Source organism: Lathyrus oleraceus, chromosome 6, assembly GCF_024323335.1.
Source record: "Lathyrus oleraceus cultivar Zhongwan6 chromosome 6, CAAS_Psat_ZW6_1.0, whole genome shotgun sequence".
Classification (NCBI taxonomy): Eukaryota; Viridiplantae; Streptophyta; class Magnoliopsida; order Fabales; family Fabaceae; genus Lathyrus; species Lathyrus oleraceus.
The window spans coordinates 9771451-9789074 of NC_066584.1; positions in this window are offsets into that span (position 1 = coordinate 9771451).

The window sequence follows — 17624 nt, forward strand, 5'->3', positions numbered from 1 at the left end:
TTTAACTTGTTTTTGTTGATTGGTTCCATTGATTACTTGTAAATGGAGGCGACAATTGCGGGTCTTCGCCATTGATTTCAAAGGATTAGGTTTTTTATTTGACAAAAAATGTAATGTTGGTTAGTAAAATATGCCACAAAAGTTAACTTATAAAGAAGAAATTTGTAGCGGAAGACTTATAATTTAATTGACAGCTGATAATCCATAATCTAACGGATTCTAGTTGTAATGTTTGATAAAATTATATTAAATGAATTTAATTGAAATATAATAATTTTGTATTATAAATTATTCTAAGATGTTGCATATTAAAAAGAATTTAATATTTATTTTCATCACTTATAAAGTAATTCAAATGGATGATAATGAATTGATAATATAATTTTTTTTTACACATTTGAGTACATATTTATTAATCTCATATTAAATTAGTTTATAAATAAAAAATTATATATTCAATTATATCTAATTTTTTAACTAAGATAGTATCAGAAAAATTAATAAAAAATTCTATAAATTGCTTGAAATAATTTATAAAAAAAACCCCGAAAATTATAGATTTTTCAAATCTTACAACCCTACCATAAAGGTCAAGTGAACATCTAACTTAAAAATACATAATATTCTAATATTAAATATTTATTCGTTTTTTATTGTCATAAATTTAAATGTTCAATTATTTGCGGATACTCTGCTGCCATACTAGTGCTTCCATACTAGAGCACGATTAAGATATCATAATTCATCATTAGATTTAGGTTTACAATTCTTTTTTAAAGATCAATAGTCATTTTTTTCTTTTTTAATAAGCTAGTATAAATATTTTATTACTTAAAACTTATCATTTTCTCTTTTAAATATATTTTTATCATATTAGTTAAAAAAATTAGAGAACGGTGTCTAAAAATATAGAAAGAAGAGAAAGATGAAGAGCGATATACAATAAAAATAACATAAAAAAATAAAGAAAGGATGAATGAAGAGAACACATAAGAGATTTATATAAATTGGACCAAACCAAACCATTTGTCCTATTTATGTTTTCTCTTCAGAGTTCCACTAAAAAAAACACATTTGTGAGTTTTCTATAACTAAGGTTGTGTATATTGCTGCCTCAAATGCAACAAAGGAAGTTGTTTGGATCAAGAAGTTCATTAGTGAACTTGACATAGTCTTTATCATTGTTGATCCCATTGATCTCTATTGTCATGATAATGGTACTATCGCATAAGCTAATAAGCCTATATATCACCACCGATCCAAACACAAACTTAGACGATGTCACCTCATTCGAGAGATAATAGATAAATGAGATATGAATATATGCAAAGTACCAAACTTGTCAATGTCACTGACTCACTAGCAAAGCCTCTTGTGCAACAAAAACATGATGACCATACTAGATTTATGAGTATTAGGTGCATGTCTGATTGTCTCTAGTGCTAGTGGAAGATTCTTGGTATAAGTCCTAAAGGCCAATAATTTTATTAGAACTTGGTACTTGTTTTTCCAAAATAATAAAGTCTCTAGAATAGATAGTCTGTTTAATGAAACATTAAGTGTGACTTAATCATGAGATCACATTAAACATAAGGACATTTTTTGAAGTATCATTAGTCAAGCTTTATTGTGAAGTGAGATAATATTAAAGTATTGTGACTATTATATGGATAGATTGACGATCACATCTCATGAATCATGGATAAATAGTTATTAAGTCTTCACATAGGTATGAATATTAAGAGTAATATTTATACTATATTGACCCGCTATGAGAACACTACATAGAATGTTATGTAAAATATCATAAGTTATTATCATGGTGATAATGGTGTATACCACAACTCAACCTGAAACCACTATGAACCTTAGATGTGAACTCGAGTAATTTATTATTGATCAAACGTTGTCAATAACTTGATGATCATAAAGACAGTTGATCGTTACTCCACCAATCATGCTGAGAGACGTGAGTGACCTATATGAAATTTGTCCATCCTGCGTAATAGGATAAATGTCTATGAGCCAAATATTCAACTGGACAAGGGTGACATGGTCTATGACTTGTGTTCAATATATACATGAGGGCAAAATGATAGTTGCACACACAAACATTATCACATAAAAGTTTTTTCAGATCACTTGACATTTTCATGACTTGGATAACAATGATGTGTTGCTTGATATTGCTCACTATTTATTATATTTTTCTTTATAATTTTTTAAATTTAAATATAATAAAGTTTATACAAAAATAGATGGAAAACGAGCAACAAGTTGTGCCGCTATTCTTTTTAGTTGGAAAAACCAACCCTCTTAAAAATTATATTCATAGACCTAGGAGATACAACATTGTTATTCATAGGTCTTTAGGCTCTCTGTAAAAGATCAATTGTTTCTGGTGCTAGGAAACCAAATGTGTCAAAGGCAAATGGTATGAAAGCATGTTTATTATAAGAACACACTTTCTCATGTTTGACCACCTTACTTGAAGAGGCTTTGAGAGCTGCATGTCCCACAGTAAAACCACCAAGGTCACACACATAAGGACAAATTGATGAGAGATAGAATAAATAAGTGAAGTAAGGAACACCGTAAGGTACGATGTACTTAAGAGAATTACAGAACACCGTAAGGTACAATGCAATTAAATGAATTGTTGTTTACTGGTAAATTTAGTAAACAATCACGAGTTCGGCTCACTTAAGAGATTAAACTTGAAAAAATCTCAAGGACAATTTTGTGTAGAAAGAAATGCAAAAAGAAAAGTGTTTGTGATTAAAGTTAATGCTTGAATGCTAATGAACTGGATGTGAATGCTAATTGGAGTAAGCTTTGGATAAAAATGATAAACAAAAACAACAAGAAATGTTATAAAATAACTGTTGTAATTGAAAAGACTTAAAACAAATAATGTGCAGATTCATACATATTTCTCTCAAACTCATTTCTCTTTGTAACTCGGGTACTTTGAGTTCTATAGGGATTTCTGATAAGAATTGCAACCTCTCATTCTATACAAGAAGTCAATTTATATAATACTACATTGATAACCGTCGACAACAATCACTTCTTCAATGCTCGACACATACTCTAATACGTGTGTTCCCATCCTCCAGCGTGCTTCCATGCGTCTTGATCTTTAAAAATAAAAACCGCTGAAAAAACCAAACATCATGCTGATAACCACGTTGATAACTGCGTTGGACCTCTTTACTGCCTCTGGAAAGAGTCTTTGATCAGCTCCCATAGTGCTGAGACATCTTCATATCACAAGGTCTTTAGACTTGAGAATAACCTAAGTCCATAATACCTTGTAGATGTGTCGACTTCAACACTAGTTGAAGATCTAATTTGTGAAACCCTTTTCAAGATTCTGAATGTGTTTTGAAGAGAAAGTGATCCCAATATTATGGATCTGTTTCTGGGACTCCTCCAAATCAGCCTTTACCTTGACTCATCTGACAGGTTTGTCAAAATAATTAGTCGACATAGCTAGTATCCGAAGCTTTTGGTTGAACCTCTTGACACTTAACGTTTTTAACGCAGTTATTACCAATTTTTGTTGACTTTCTTTAGCTAGAATTTGCAGGCTAACAAATGCCCAAAAAATGTCACTTTCAATGATATAAAGTAGAAGAAAGGTGATGTTTTTAGTAACTGCTCGATACTGTTCAGAATAACATGTACACGTCATAGTCATCATGACCACTTTTCACCAAACCAGCACACCAAAAACATGCGTGGAGATTATCATCATCGCTCTTCCTAGGATAATTATGGGCCACAAATTAAATGATATTTTAAGAAATAATTTAATTTAATTTCTTCCAAAGAAAATAAATGGCCCATGTCCGTCTCGAAATGACACTTGTCATAAATATTTTTAGAGGGAAATTGAATAGTTTTATCCTCTTTGTGACTATTTATACACTTCTTCAATGTTCTTGTTCCTTTTCCACCATCTCCTTCTCTCAGAACTCTAGAAACTTCCTTGAGATTTTTTCTGAAACTTCTACTCTCGTCTTTCAAAAATCTTCTTCTTTTCTAACAACTCCTAAGAATTAATAATAACTTCCAGTTCTACTCCTAAGCGTGCCCCATGTCTTCCTTCTGCTGTTGATATCTCAGGACCTATTCTCAAATATAATTGCACCCATGTCCCAGAGCCTCCTATGGAAGAGGAAAAGAGACGTAACTGGTATTCTCATGTATTGATACCCTATTTCATTGCATGTCACACTTTCATGAATCCTCTACCTAGGAAAATTAAAAAAACCCATATTTTGGAATATTTCTTCTTGAGTTTCCCCTTTTGTGAACCCTTAGTGTGCGTGAATATCTTATTTTCATGAAGAACCGCGTGTTTCAGTTATCTTCTTCGACCAACAATCCTTCTACATCAAGTGTTTAGATAAGGTCCAACAAAAGAAGGGACATGTATGGAAATATCATGGTATCTTTGACCTGATACAACTCTCAAGAGTTGGCCCTAGGTACAACTCTCACATGCTTGTTGTCACCATCTTCTTTTGGGAATCTCCAACCTATACATTTCACTTACCATGTGGAATGATAACTCCAACGCATTTTGACATTGTAGCAATTGTTGGTCTTCGACCAACTGGAGAAATTCTTGACCTCGCCAGGATCACCAAAACCAAACCCAAATTTACCTATGATAACCCTAGTTATAACACATACATTAAAGAGAATTATGCTTCAACAGAGAATGTGGGCACCCAAGAGAACACAACTTTCCTCACCTATTAGCTTTCTTGCTATGTTTTTTGCTCCAGTTCCCTTCAAGTGGCCAAGAAGTTTGTACCTCTGGCTACTCAGCTTCATGAAAGGAGGGACGTTTGTCTCTGTAAACTGATCTTGTGTGGCCTTTATGCATCTTTGGGGATCTCTTCTCATAACCTCAAGGAACAGGAAAATCCTGAAAGCCTCTTGGTGTTTGGCCATGTTTGGCTCCTGCAGTAGTGGCTTAATGCCACCTTTGAACTTTCTCTCAAAACCAATATTTCACCTAATTTAGAGAGTAGCGTCGAAGGCACAAGGCTTGCTCAGATTAATACAGATGATGACAATGTTGCATCATAAAAAGTTTGTGAGACCTATTTTGATATGCTTTACAATTGTAAAACATTTGTCTCGACCATGACATCTTTCATTAGTCGGAGTCATGGACTAGTTTGATTCGAAAAAACATTCCCAACCTCTTCTTTTAAAGAGCAAAGATAACTTGGTGCCATTTGGTTATAATTTATCCGACCTTTTTCCTTGTCGACCAAACTTTGTTCTTCTCCATCAGGTATAAAGGCGACTGCTTATCAACCAAATGTAGTAGTTGGGCAAATTGGTCTTAGCCAATTTTTACCAAAATCCCTTATTCCAAAAATAGAGTTTCTCTTCATAATTACTGATGAGTCAGATAAAGAATGGCTCTAAAGTTGTATAAAATTCTTCAATAGAAAATATTTATTCCTCAACCTTTTTTAGTTTTGTCCTTCATTTGACTTCACAAATGAATTCAAAGACTGGTGGTCCGCCTACTATGAAGGCGTGATAGATCCTTTAGTTATGGTTCAACGCATAACTTATGCATTTTCATTTCTACAGAACCAGAAGAAGAAAAACAAAGGTACACACATAAAATAAATCCAATACTTCCAAATATACTTCGAAACTGTATAAAAGCATGTCATATTTTCGAACCATTTATGACGTAGTTGTAGCTTTAAAACAAAAAATTATTGAAAAACTTCCAAGTTTGAAAATTCATCCCTATGTCGAAGATATGTATATTTTTTCTTTAAAATTTTACTTTTCCAAACTTCCACCATTTCCAACCTGTGAATTTGGCTTGCCTTTTTGACCATCAATTCCAGACTAGCTACCATGTGGGTCTTTATCATCTTTAAACAACGAATTGAAAAAACCTCGTCACTGAGTAACGTCGACTAAGTATCACATGGATAACTATAAAGACCATCATCATGTTGATGTCGAACATGTCCAAATCTTGAAACCCATTTCAGAAGGTGAAATAAAAGACTCTTAGGATTTTTTTAAACAATTTTCCTTTTATGTTATCCTTTACTCATGTCAACTTGTTTAAGCTATTTCCCTTGATCCAAAGGAAAAGAAGGAACCACAACAAAAATCCAATAATAGTGAAGGAAGGTCCGACTCAACAAAGGAAACCACACAGTTAAAACTTCTATACCTTCATCTTTTCTAAAACAAAAATTATTTTACAACTAACTTACCTGTGTCCTTACCTCCCAGGGTCGTAAGAGAGAAAACACTTCCTCCGCTGCAGGACCAACAAGAAAGAAAAGTAAAAAGAACAAAGACACTGAAGCCTCCCACAATCAAGAAATTCTGGTGCATATTACCTTCTTAGTTTCTCTCATTTATTAGAATTTATCTTTCATCCCACTAACATCTGTTGAACTTCCTAGTCTCCCTAGAAAGAGGCAGAAGTATGAAAACTTGCAGTCGACTCCACCTGTTCCTCTAAAATATCAAAGTCACATGCCCATCAGAGTTGCAACCTGAAGCTTTAAAGTTCGAGGGAAATGTGAGGTTCATGCTTAATCATCTGTCCAACGATAGAATAAAAATAAGAAAGACAAGAAAACAACTTTTGATGGCAACCCAACCAAGGTCAGAAAAGAGCATGTTGTTACTTTTGAAGATAAAAGGAATGAGGAAGACAAAGTTTCTCATGTAGAAAAGAAAAATAAAGGATGAACAACGCCACGCCAACCTGACCACAATCCAGGAAATGCTCACTCAAATCCCAATATGGAAGTTATTGAGGTATCTCCTTACTTTCTTTTATCTTCTTCAAAGTCGAACTTGTACTCCAAATTCACTCAATCATTTACTCAACGAAAATTCGTTGTTGCAACCACTAAAGCTGGTAGAGCTTTGCCTTTTCCTCTTCTTCCTCTAGTAGAAGATGATCCAGTTGTGGTGGCAAATCATTTCAAACCTATACAACAAAATTCCCCTACTCCAAGAGTTAGTCAAGGAACATTCCATGTCCTTTCGTTCTTCAGTTCCACACAAAAACCTCGCCAAGGTGAACATGAAATGCTCATAAGCCACCAAACTTTGTAGGGGAGTATCGAAGTCTAAGAAGCCACAAAATTGCTAAACAACATATATAATATGGCGCACCAACAAATTTCATAATTCATGATTGAAAGGATTCTTAGGATTAAAGCGAGCCTTCAATATGCCTAACCAAGAGACAATATTACATGTGAGGCAGCTTCTCGGGGCAATTAGGCTTCCTCCATAGAGCCAAATTTTGTTGGTACAACCATGCCACATAGATAAGTCCCAAAATAAGTAGTTTACGACTTATGTCGAGGATGAAATGATAATCATACTCCTTCCGATGTCCTCTGCCCTCACCATTCACCAACACGTCATCCCTAAATAAGGGAAAGATATGACACATAAACTCTAACTCCAGAGAAAAAGAAGAACCTAATGTCCCTCAGCATAATTGACATTAGGATCCTAAGGTTTTTGGAGAAGCCTCTAAAGTTGTAGAGATATGACTAAACAAGAGATCTAGATGAACATGTTGAGCTATAGATAATGTGACAGATTACTACCATGCGTAGGGTGGGGGGGGGGGGGTGAAGTGAAAAATCTTCGCACTAACCCTAACCAGAGCCGTAATGTTGTAGTTAAAAACCTTCTCAGATGGGAGGATAGATCCGTGGAAGAACCTCTATGATGCCTTCACCGCCCAATTTACTTCCTGAAAGCAGAAACCTACGACCATGGACGCAATTAGTGGTGTATCTAAGAAAAAGAAAGAAACCATGCACACTTATATTGGCCACTTTACAGAATTTACAGTAGCAATGAGGGGCACAAATGACAAGCTTAAATGTAGAATGTTCAAGAAGGGGTTAAGATCAGACTGTATGTTTCGAGATAAGATAGGGGTTGAGGGAGCTTATAATATAATTGATTTATTGAATATGGATTAACCCTATATCAATTATGAAGATGGACTCTTGGATTAAAAGGGAGATATAGGCCTGGTAGCAGGGAACTCCAGATACAACTGAGCACCATAAAAAGATAATGCACGTCATAGAGAATACGAGGATCGTGGATCCCGATCCATGTTCAACTCTTACACTCCCTTGAACAATTTTATGGAGAAAATATAGAAAGAGAGTGTAAACATTGAGTTCAAGGAAGCCAGGATCACAAATCCCTACCTAGTTATAGAATCATCTGAGACAGACAAGTCCTGATACTTTTGTTACTACAAGAGTCACAACCACAATACAAATAAGTGCAACCATATGAAGGAAGCAATATAATAACTAATTAATAAAGGAAGACTTACCGTAAAAGAATCGATGACATTAAGAGATGGCGTAAGAGAAGAGAATATTCACCAAAGATGAAACATTCCTCTCGCAGAAAAAAAATACCCTAACAAAGCTATTGAAGCTATCACTAGAGCAAAATGGGCAAAAGACATCATTAGGTAAGAAGTGGAAGACCATAAAGGAAAGCGCCAATACATTGCATCTATTACAGGTGGTCTTCCAAAGGAGAAGAACCCTTACAAGGGGAAGATGATGAGGAAAATCTCTAGACTAATAGTTTTAAGCAAAGAAGAGGGAAAGGGTTTGACCAGGGAACTAGAAACATCTATCCTCGGATTCCAAAAAAGTGAAAAGGTAGGTGGGACCTCAAACGAGATCTTTCCTCTAGTTATAAATGATACAATAGCCAATTTTGATGTCTCAAGAATCCTCATCAACGAAAAAATCTTTTATAACATCATGTACGAAGTGCTCTTTGAATAGCTAGGGATGAAAAAGGAAAAGTTATGGCCTTATAAAGGATCCTATTTACAGGATTTCAATGGCAATGTAACCCATACCTATGGGTATGTTGAGTTGATGGTCATCTTGGGAGAAGGAAGAGATACATGGATGGCTAACCTACAATATCTGGTGGTTTCCTACAAAAACATCTATAATTTAGACGCAATGGCTCCCCGATCCGTCTTAATCTGAAGTATCATAATGTCCATGATGAGCCGGTGATAATATGCACCAATTTATCTAGGGAAAGAGGATACATGAGGCTCTACAACGCAACCAAAATAAAGAGAAAGGAAATACCATTGAGATCAATATATCCTCCCTCGTCATGCATTTAAAAATATGGTAATCAAGCCCTCGACAGGTAAAGAAAATTATTCTGCGTAACAACTATAGGTGAAGACTCTAGATGGAAGTCGAATTCGAAAACCACTTACCCTTAGTGACCAATAAGTAGCGGTTACACCGCTTGATTAAATTTACTTTATTACATATGTAAAATGCACATGATATTGTGATATGTAAGTGTATTATAGTGAATAATAAATTAATCTGAACTAAACTCTCATTTCCTTGTGATCGTAAAATGTAGCAATGAGTCAAGGATGCTGTCACAAACGCCTCAGTGTACGACTAAAGAAATCAAATCTCCACTACAAACGAATTAAGGGTGTTGTCATAAACACCACTGACATACAAATACAACAACCAAAGTCCCATAATGACAACACACAACAAAGACCAAAAACCACTAAGTGGCGGTTAAAGGCTCACCTCTTCTTAGTAGTTATCCAGTCCAGAGATAACAATGAATCCTCATCACATCGACCTCAAACTAGGTTTTCACTTGGGTAAAGGGAAGGGGAATTGACCCTTGGTTGGGAATGATCCTCATAACCGACTAATAAAACTTTGAGCGTGACCTCAAAGACACAAGCTATCCCCAACAAAAACAAACTCGAGACTTAAAGCAATGCCATAAGAGGTAAAAATAACGGTAAGTAATAGAAATTAAAAAATATACTGCCAAGCAGGAATTATAAAGTTTACATATTTATTGAAGTTACATTGAGTACGAACGCCCAGAAAAAAACCAACAAGTTACTACACATCCAACTCATCACTAACAAGAACCGACTTCACATCCATTATTTAGTGATATGGGTGAAATTTCTCTCATGAAATATACACTTGAGGATAAAAATGTTACACATAATATAATGAACTCACAAAGGATAAATGAACGACGAAGAAACCGTCTTCTAGTGCCTTCACATACTCCTTAGACAAAGAAATATTTTCAAGACACATCTCTTGAAGGCCATCCTTAGTCTTCTTCCAACCTTCTCAGACTTATTTTAAAGAGGCCTCCAACTCCCCTACCCTTTTAAGTCAAGAGTCCAACACCTTATTAGCCTCAGGGAGAGTGTCCTTGGCTTTGGTAATTGGTGTATATATAGTATCCAAAGCTTCGTCCTTCTTCTTCATTGCCTTGACAATCGAGTGAACCTTCTCGATCAATGTGTCGGGATACTCGAAAGGATATACAACAGATCCTACCCCTGAAATCAAGACAAATTCCCATTTAACTTCCTCCAAATATCAGTCTCGCTTTATTATAAGAATATTGGCCCATTTAGACTATTTCCCTTTCCTTTTGAAGATGGAAATATAGAAAGACGCATGCCCTCCCGCCAACACCAAATGCCAAAATAGTTGACGCCTAACAAGTACAAAATACCAGGTCTTCTAACTTCTTCTAATGAACAAACTTAACCTTACTCAAGAATTAAGTGTAGTCATTTTCTGGAATAGAAGTGCATAACTCCCCGACCTTTCACACATTAGGGCAGAGAAGGAGTGAAGAGGGCGTGACAACTCGACTCAGGGAAGTTCCTCCCCAAAATTTGGGTTCACCCATGTCTAATTCAAGCATCCTACACCGACAGACAAACAATATATATTCCTGGAGCGCCTCCAACTCAGAACTCATGGTCGAACTCCTCGCAGCCATGGACGACGGTCGAACTCCTCCCAGCCTCGTACTACAAACCTATTAGGGAGTCACAAACCTCTGCATGCACTATGTTAGATGTATATAGAGTAATCTACTAGACAGGGCCCCCGTTGTCTGAACCTCCTAAATTGTCTGAGCATTGGCAATAATCCATGTCAGAGGTATGACCCAATGACTCATTCTCACATGTTGCATCATTTTTATAACATTTCATTTTCTCTACAAGCCACTAATAAAAATGTTATAAAGTGACGCACCAAAAGGATATTCAAGAAGGGGGGAGGGGTATCCCTATGATACTTACCAAAAGTAGTATGCCTAACCTCTTTCGAGATGATATCAACTAACGAGTATCTCTATGTATCACTTCCCATATTTCTTTGTCGTGACATTAGAAGGGACAACACGATAAACATAGTCCATACTATCAAAAAATACACCAATTTCATTTTTAAGTAAGTTTCCTCTTGAGGCAGGTCATCCATCTCGTAATCTTATGAACCCGAATCTGCCAAAAAATAACTCTGATGCCAAAACTTGGAGAATATGTTAGAACATCAACGAAGAAACCTAGGATCTATGATACATATGTTGGAATGAGCCACATTGTTGAGGGGAGTAACAAAAAATACTGATATTTGAAGTGTTTCACGCTCTTTGAGTATATATGAAACATCTTGGTGCACTATCTGAGAGACATCAGACCTTGACCCGACACTGAATTAACATAGTTATGGTAAGCTTTAAAGAGATTTAAGAAAAGCGACGTGGTCTGCACACCATTCTTCTATTCTCGTTAATATTGAAGATATTGCTGTAAGAACAACTCACCGGATATAGTTGCTAAAAAGTAATTAGTAAATGATTAAACACTTCGACCACGAAATCATTGAAAGGAAGGAAAAATATTGTCGAGGAGAATAAACATTTATGATGGGGAACGAAACACCTATCATATTTGTTGCATATCCTATTGTCTTCTTTAAGGAGAATCAACCCCCCCCCCCCCAATCTTTAAGAGGTCCTAACACCTTTAAAGCATGGACTAGGCCGCCTTCACGAACAAAAACATAGGTAGTATTCATGTCTCTTGGTTCACCCACACTTATGAGTTATCCCATGTGGCCGTCCAAACTTCAGATTGGATTTCCTCCATTATAAGGGATCCCGTTAACACATGTAAAAAGTGAATATAAATAGTAACTCAAAGCCAAGTATATTGTTCTTGCTAAAAATTACGTGAAATAAACCACTAAATCAGTAATATCTCATATTCCCTTAAGTGCTCTAAATGTTGTTAGCTGGAAAAAATAGAGTAATCAGTGGACTTATAAATTAATCCTTATTAAAAAAGACTGACGATTATTAATTAGTACAAGAAATAACATTTTGGTAATATTAATAATTGATCAATTGGTCTAGTAGTAAGAAATATAAAAGTAGATATTTTACTTCTAACTTTATTTCCTAACCACACACATACACATAAACAAACACACACGCACACACACGCACACACACACACACATACACACACACACACACACACACACACACACACACACATATATATATATATATATATATATATATATATATATATATATATATATATATATATATATATATATATATATATATATATATATATATATATATATATATATATAAGAAAGAAAAAGATAGAAAAACCAGTAAGAAAGAAAAGAAGAAAAGAAAGGAAAGGAAGGAAAGAAAGAAGAGAAAGAGAAAAAAAAAGAGAAATAAGGGAAGAAGAAGAAGAAGAAACCATAGGAAATCATCATCATCACCACCAAATCATCTCAATTTCTTCATCATCTTCATCTCTAGAGGTGGGTTCTTAGATAGTTGTAGCTTTTAGGGAAATTGCACGAATTTGGTAGTTAGGGTTTTATGATTCTTACCATGTTTGTGAACTTGAGGTTTGATACATGACCTTCTTGGTGTGTTGCATGTCTATTGTTGTTATATCATTATATATGATATTGGGTGTGTGTGATATGATGATACGTGTGTTGATGTTGATAATGTATTGTTGAGTATTGAAGCTATGTTGATGTTGTTATTCCTTGAGGCATGATGTTCTTGTTGTTCTTCATGCATATTTTGTGTAATACATGTCTTATTGATGCTTAGGGGTGTAAAAATGATGGGATTTAGGGTTAAAATCATGTTTCTGGCTGTTCTAAAGGTTAAAAATTATGCTACACTCGCTTGGTCTTGCCTGGGAGCACTCAGTGAGCCTTCAACCATTTTTTGGGGCTTCAAGTATGATTCAAGCGCGAGCTTCTATTTCCTGGGGTTTCTAGCGCACTTCAAGCGCGACCTTATTTACCAATCTCGCTCATCCCCACCTTGTTAGACTATGGCACGGATCTAGAAGGGGGGGGGGGGTTGAATAGATCCCAATTAAAACTTTAGTCGGCGCTACCAATTTAAAAGAAAAATTGGTTTTAAAAATGTTTTTAGGTGCGGAAGCGGCCGAGGAAAATTAGTCTAAAAACGAACCGTTATTGGAAAACCGGATATGCGTCAAGCTAATGGATATTGGATTAAAAGAGATACACTTCACTACACAAGATGCACAATCAATGATAGAGTTCACTTATTTGCAAGCCTAGTTCCAATGAACCAAAATACCAAATTGAAACACAATGCAAACTTAAGGCAACTTTGGCTTAGGCAATTTTACAAACACTTGGTGTGCACAAACACTTCAAGTAATATTTGAGTTGAGTAAGTGAATCAATTTATCCTAGTACAGTATGTTATTGTACTTGGTATTTCAACAGCAGTTTTTAAACACTTACTCAGCTTATATCAATGTTTGGCTAAAATTGCTTAAACTAAAATCACTTAAATTTTAAGCAGAAAAACAGATTATGCTGAAAATTAAAGGAGACAGAGATTTGATGAGGCAGTTCCCCCGCCGTCCTCGCTTCGGGGTACGTCTGCCCTCAATTCTAAAAATAGAATTGAGATGATTAATTAGATATCACCTGTGAGATTTAATCGTTTTTACAAGGAGTGCAAAGTATGTAAACAACAGAATTTGCAATATGTTGAATGATACTTCTTTTCCTTGCCCCTTGATTCAAGATGAATCAAGACCTTTGATTGTTGATGTTTGACCTCCGTTTCCTGCCACTCGTTGATGAACCTTCCGTTCTTCAACCCCTTGGCCCGGCTGATCACGAACACGAACGAATCAAACCCGGATTCTTCACTACTCAAACACCGACTCCGCTACTAAACTGATGAAGACTTTCTCTTATCAGTTACCTTCGCTCAGCTGAAAGATAATGAAGCAATCCGTCCAAAAACCCCCAAACGCAAACCGGTATTGGAGGATAAAACCCTAATGGTTTTATTCAAGAAAGAACCTGCCAAGACTTCAACTCGAACCCGATTCTTCAATCGCTACCTCGAACCTTATCACCTTCAAACTATCACAAATCGCATCAAAAGTTATTGTGTGCAGTTGATGTATTGTGGACTGTTGAAGATGAAGATGATGAATCTTTGACAACTATTTCACTCTTTCTTGTTTCCTTGAACACTTGTACTCAAAAATAGCAAATGTTGGTCAATAGAAGTGTTTTTACTTCTATATATAGTAACAGACAAAACCAAACAAACATAACAGAAATTTAAACTTTGAATTAACTCAGAAAACTGAGTTTGCGCGCGAATGGTCAACCATAGGGTCGGCGTGCGCTGACCCGTGGGGCACGCGCCGACTGCATGCGTCGACGCAAGGGATTTTTGCGCCGACCCGTGAGTTAAGCGTCGACCCTATGTGTCGACGCAAGGGGTTTTTGCGCTGACTCCCTCCAGTTTGGGCAGAGCCTTTGCGCCGACCCGTGAGCTTTGAGCTGACCCCTATGGTCGACTCAAAGCCTTCAAATCTGCAAAAAGGCTGTGATTAGTGATTTTCATGTATTTGGTCATGATCACACTTTGTCTATATGTTTTTAATGATTATAGTAGCTTTAGGATAACGTGAAAAAGGATATGGTGAGTAATGTGTTGCATTTGTTCGTAGACGTGCATGATGGTCTTTTGTCATCATCGAAACTTGATATCGTATGTTGTATGACACTTTGTCTTTACATACTCCCCCTTTTTGATGATGACAACCCGTATAACTCAGCGTGACGAACATCATGCAGTATTGACACATTTTGTACAACTCCCCCTTTCTTTTGTAATCTAAGGCCATTTGCAGTTTGTCAGCAGTTTGTCAGATAATGCCATGTCAGCATTTTTCTCCCCCTTTGACAACATCAAAAAGAGAGACAGAGTAATTATTCAAGATTGCAACGACAAATTCACAGGCAGTAGTAGAAATATAGATACCAACGAAATAATATCACACAAATATCATTTCTTAACAATAGTCATTAATTAAGAAGGAGAAAATACATAATGAAGTTGTGGTGCATAAACAGGCAAAGTAACAACAAAATACATGCAAAAACAACAAGCAACATGTAAAGTGCATATGAATGGCTATTGTCTTAAGTGACGGTGTCCAGGATGGTAGCATACGCCTGGGTTTCTGCTGGGGTCAGCCAGAGTTTCTAGGTAATCACATACACCTTCCAGATGCCTAAGACTCCCTATAACCTGTCTATCCAAATCAGCATATCGTTCAGTTAGGGTTGTGGAGAGGTTGTCGATCCGCTCATTTTGGATTTGAAGTTGATTGTTAATTTGAGCAAGTCGGTCATCTTGGGATTGCATGAAGGTTTGTTGGGCAAGTTGCATGCTTTGCATCATCTCCAACAGCTCTGAAGAGTCAGCTTGATGTGGAGGGGATGGAGGAAATTCTTCCTCAACTTGGTGATATGGCTGGTAAGATTCACGTTGAGTTGTCCAACCTGAATGTTGCCATTCACCCCAGCCACCCCATTGTGGAGCATTTTCTTCATATGTATCCGGCTGATGTACCCAAGCAGAGCCGGAGTAGTCATCGCCACCATTGTGACCAATGGGTGAAGGACTGTCAACACCACCATTGTGCCCAACATCGTGCCTTGCTTCTTCCTCTTCTTCTTCATTTCCCTCTTCATCTTCTTGTTCTTCGCTTTCATCACTGTCATCCCTTACAGGAATATTTGCTCTTCTAACAAACTTATATTGCTTCCGCTCCTTGCACCATAGATATCCCATCATAGACATGGTTTTTGTGCTAAACTCTTTGTCATGTGAGATTGATGTTAACGGGAAGGACGGATGACTAACATTGGCTGTTGTAAGGACTTCTTGGATGAAGGATCCGTAGGCGAGAGCAGTTCCTCGTCCGGAATCCCTAAGATTATACATTCTACTAGCAATGTAGTATGGCCAGTTGATCTTTATCTTATTTTTCAGAATGTAAATCAAATGAACTTCGGGCTGTTCGACTCTGGAGAGACCGCCCTTCTTGGGCCGCAGGATGCGTGAGACAACCCACTGAAGAATCCTTTCCCCAGCGTTCAGTTTGCCGGCAGTGACGGTTCGTGGGAACAAGTCACTCTGCACAAAATCATCAGAATATGGCCGTACCAACATGTCATTTAATGCACGCTTAAACTCATAGCCATCTATATGATGAGAATCAGTCACCTCAGGCAGGGGATTTCCAGCATCATCCACAGACAAATCAAAATATTTGTTCCAGAAATTTGATTTAACTGATACCTTTGTAGAGCCAACTTTGGAGGAAAGCTTGTGTCCCCGAAAGTTCTCATGAAGACCGGAGTAGAAGACTCGGACAAGGTCTTCACTATATTTAGTGTTGCACTCCAAGAAGTTTAGGAGACCTTGATGCTGCAGCAGAGACAGGACTTCCGGTAAGTGCATACGTTCAGCTTCAAGTCTGTAGAACGCATGTTGTTGCACAACTCCTCGTTTACCAATGTCTTTGTTGAAGATTTCGACACGAGTAGGTGGAACGAGTGATACAGCAGATACGGGAAGAGATGCACCGGATGATTCTCGGGGTCTTTTGCCGGAGGGTCTGCGTGATGAGGAGGCCATTTGAGTGGGTTTGAGACTGAGTATTTGGATATAGAGAGAAGGTTTAATGAGGGTTTTGAGAGTGATTCTTCTAGAGAGGGGTTTTTCCCAATTTATAGTGGAAAGGTTAGGGTTTTGGGAAAATGGAAGATCAAAGAACAATAGCCACTATGTAGATGCAAGTTACAAAGTAGTGGGTAGTTTGAAAGGTGATGGAATGTAATTGCACATTTAATGATGTGAATGCATGAGAGATGATTTAAATTTTTTGCAGAAAAACGAAATCTGTGAGCGATGCGTCGACCATACCCCTGTATGCGTCGACGCATACTGTTTGATTTTTGAGAAAATGCAAAAGTTATTTAATCATGCGTCGACCATAACCCTGGTGCGGTCGACTCATACAGTTTAAAATTTTCAATTTTCACTACTCAGCACATGCAATGACAAGTTTGATGCATAATTAACACCACATACAGCAATACACAACCAAAGGGATATAATAAGAGTATATATATATAAACCACATCATTTTGAGATAACATTTTGAAGTCATGAGATTTAGCAGAGAGATAGAAAGAGGAACAATATCACCTTAATGCTGAAGTGACTTAGTGAACATTAGACATGTGCTTGCAACAACATAAATTTGTCAGAAGTACAGTATTAAGGCTTAAAATGGAAGAATGTAAACAGCAGAT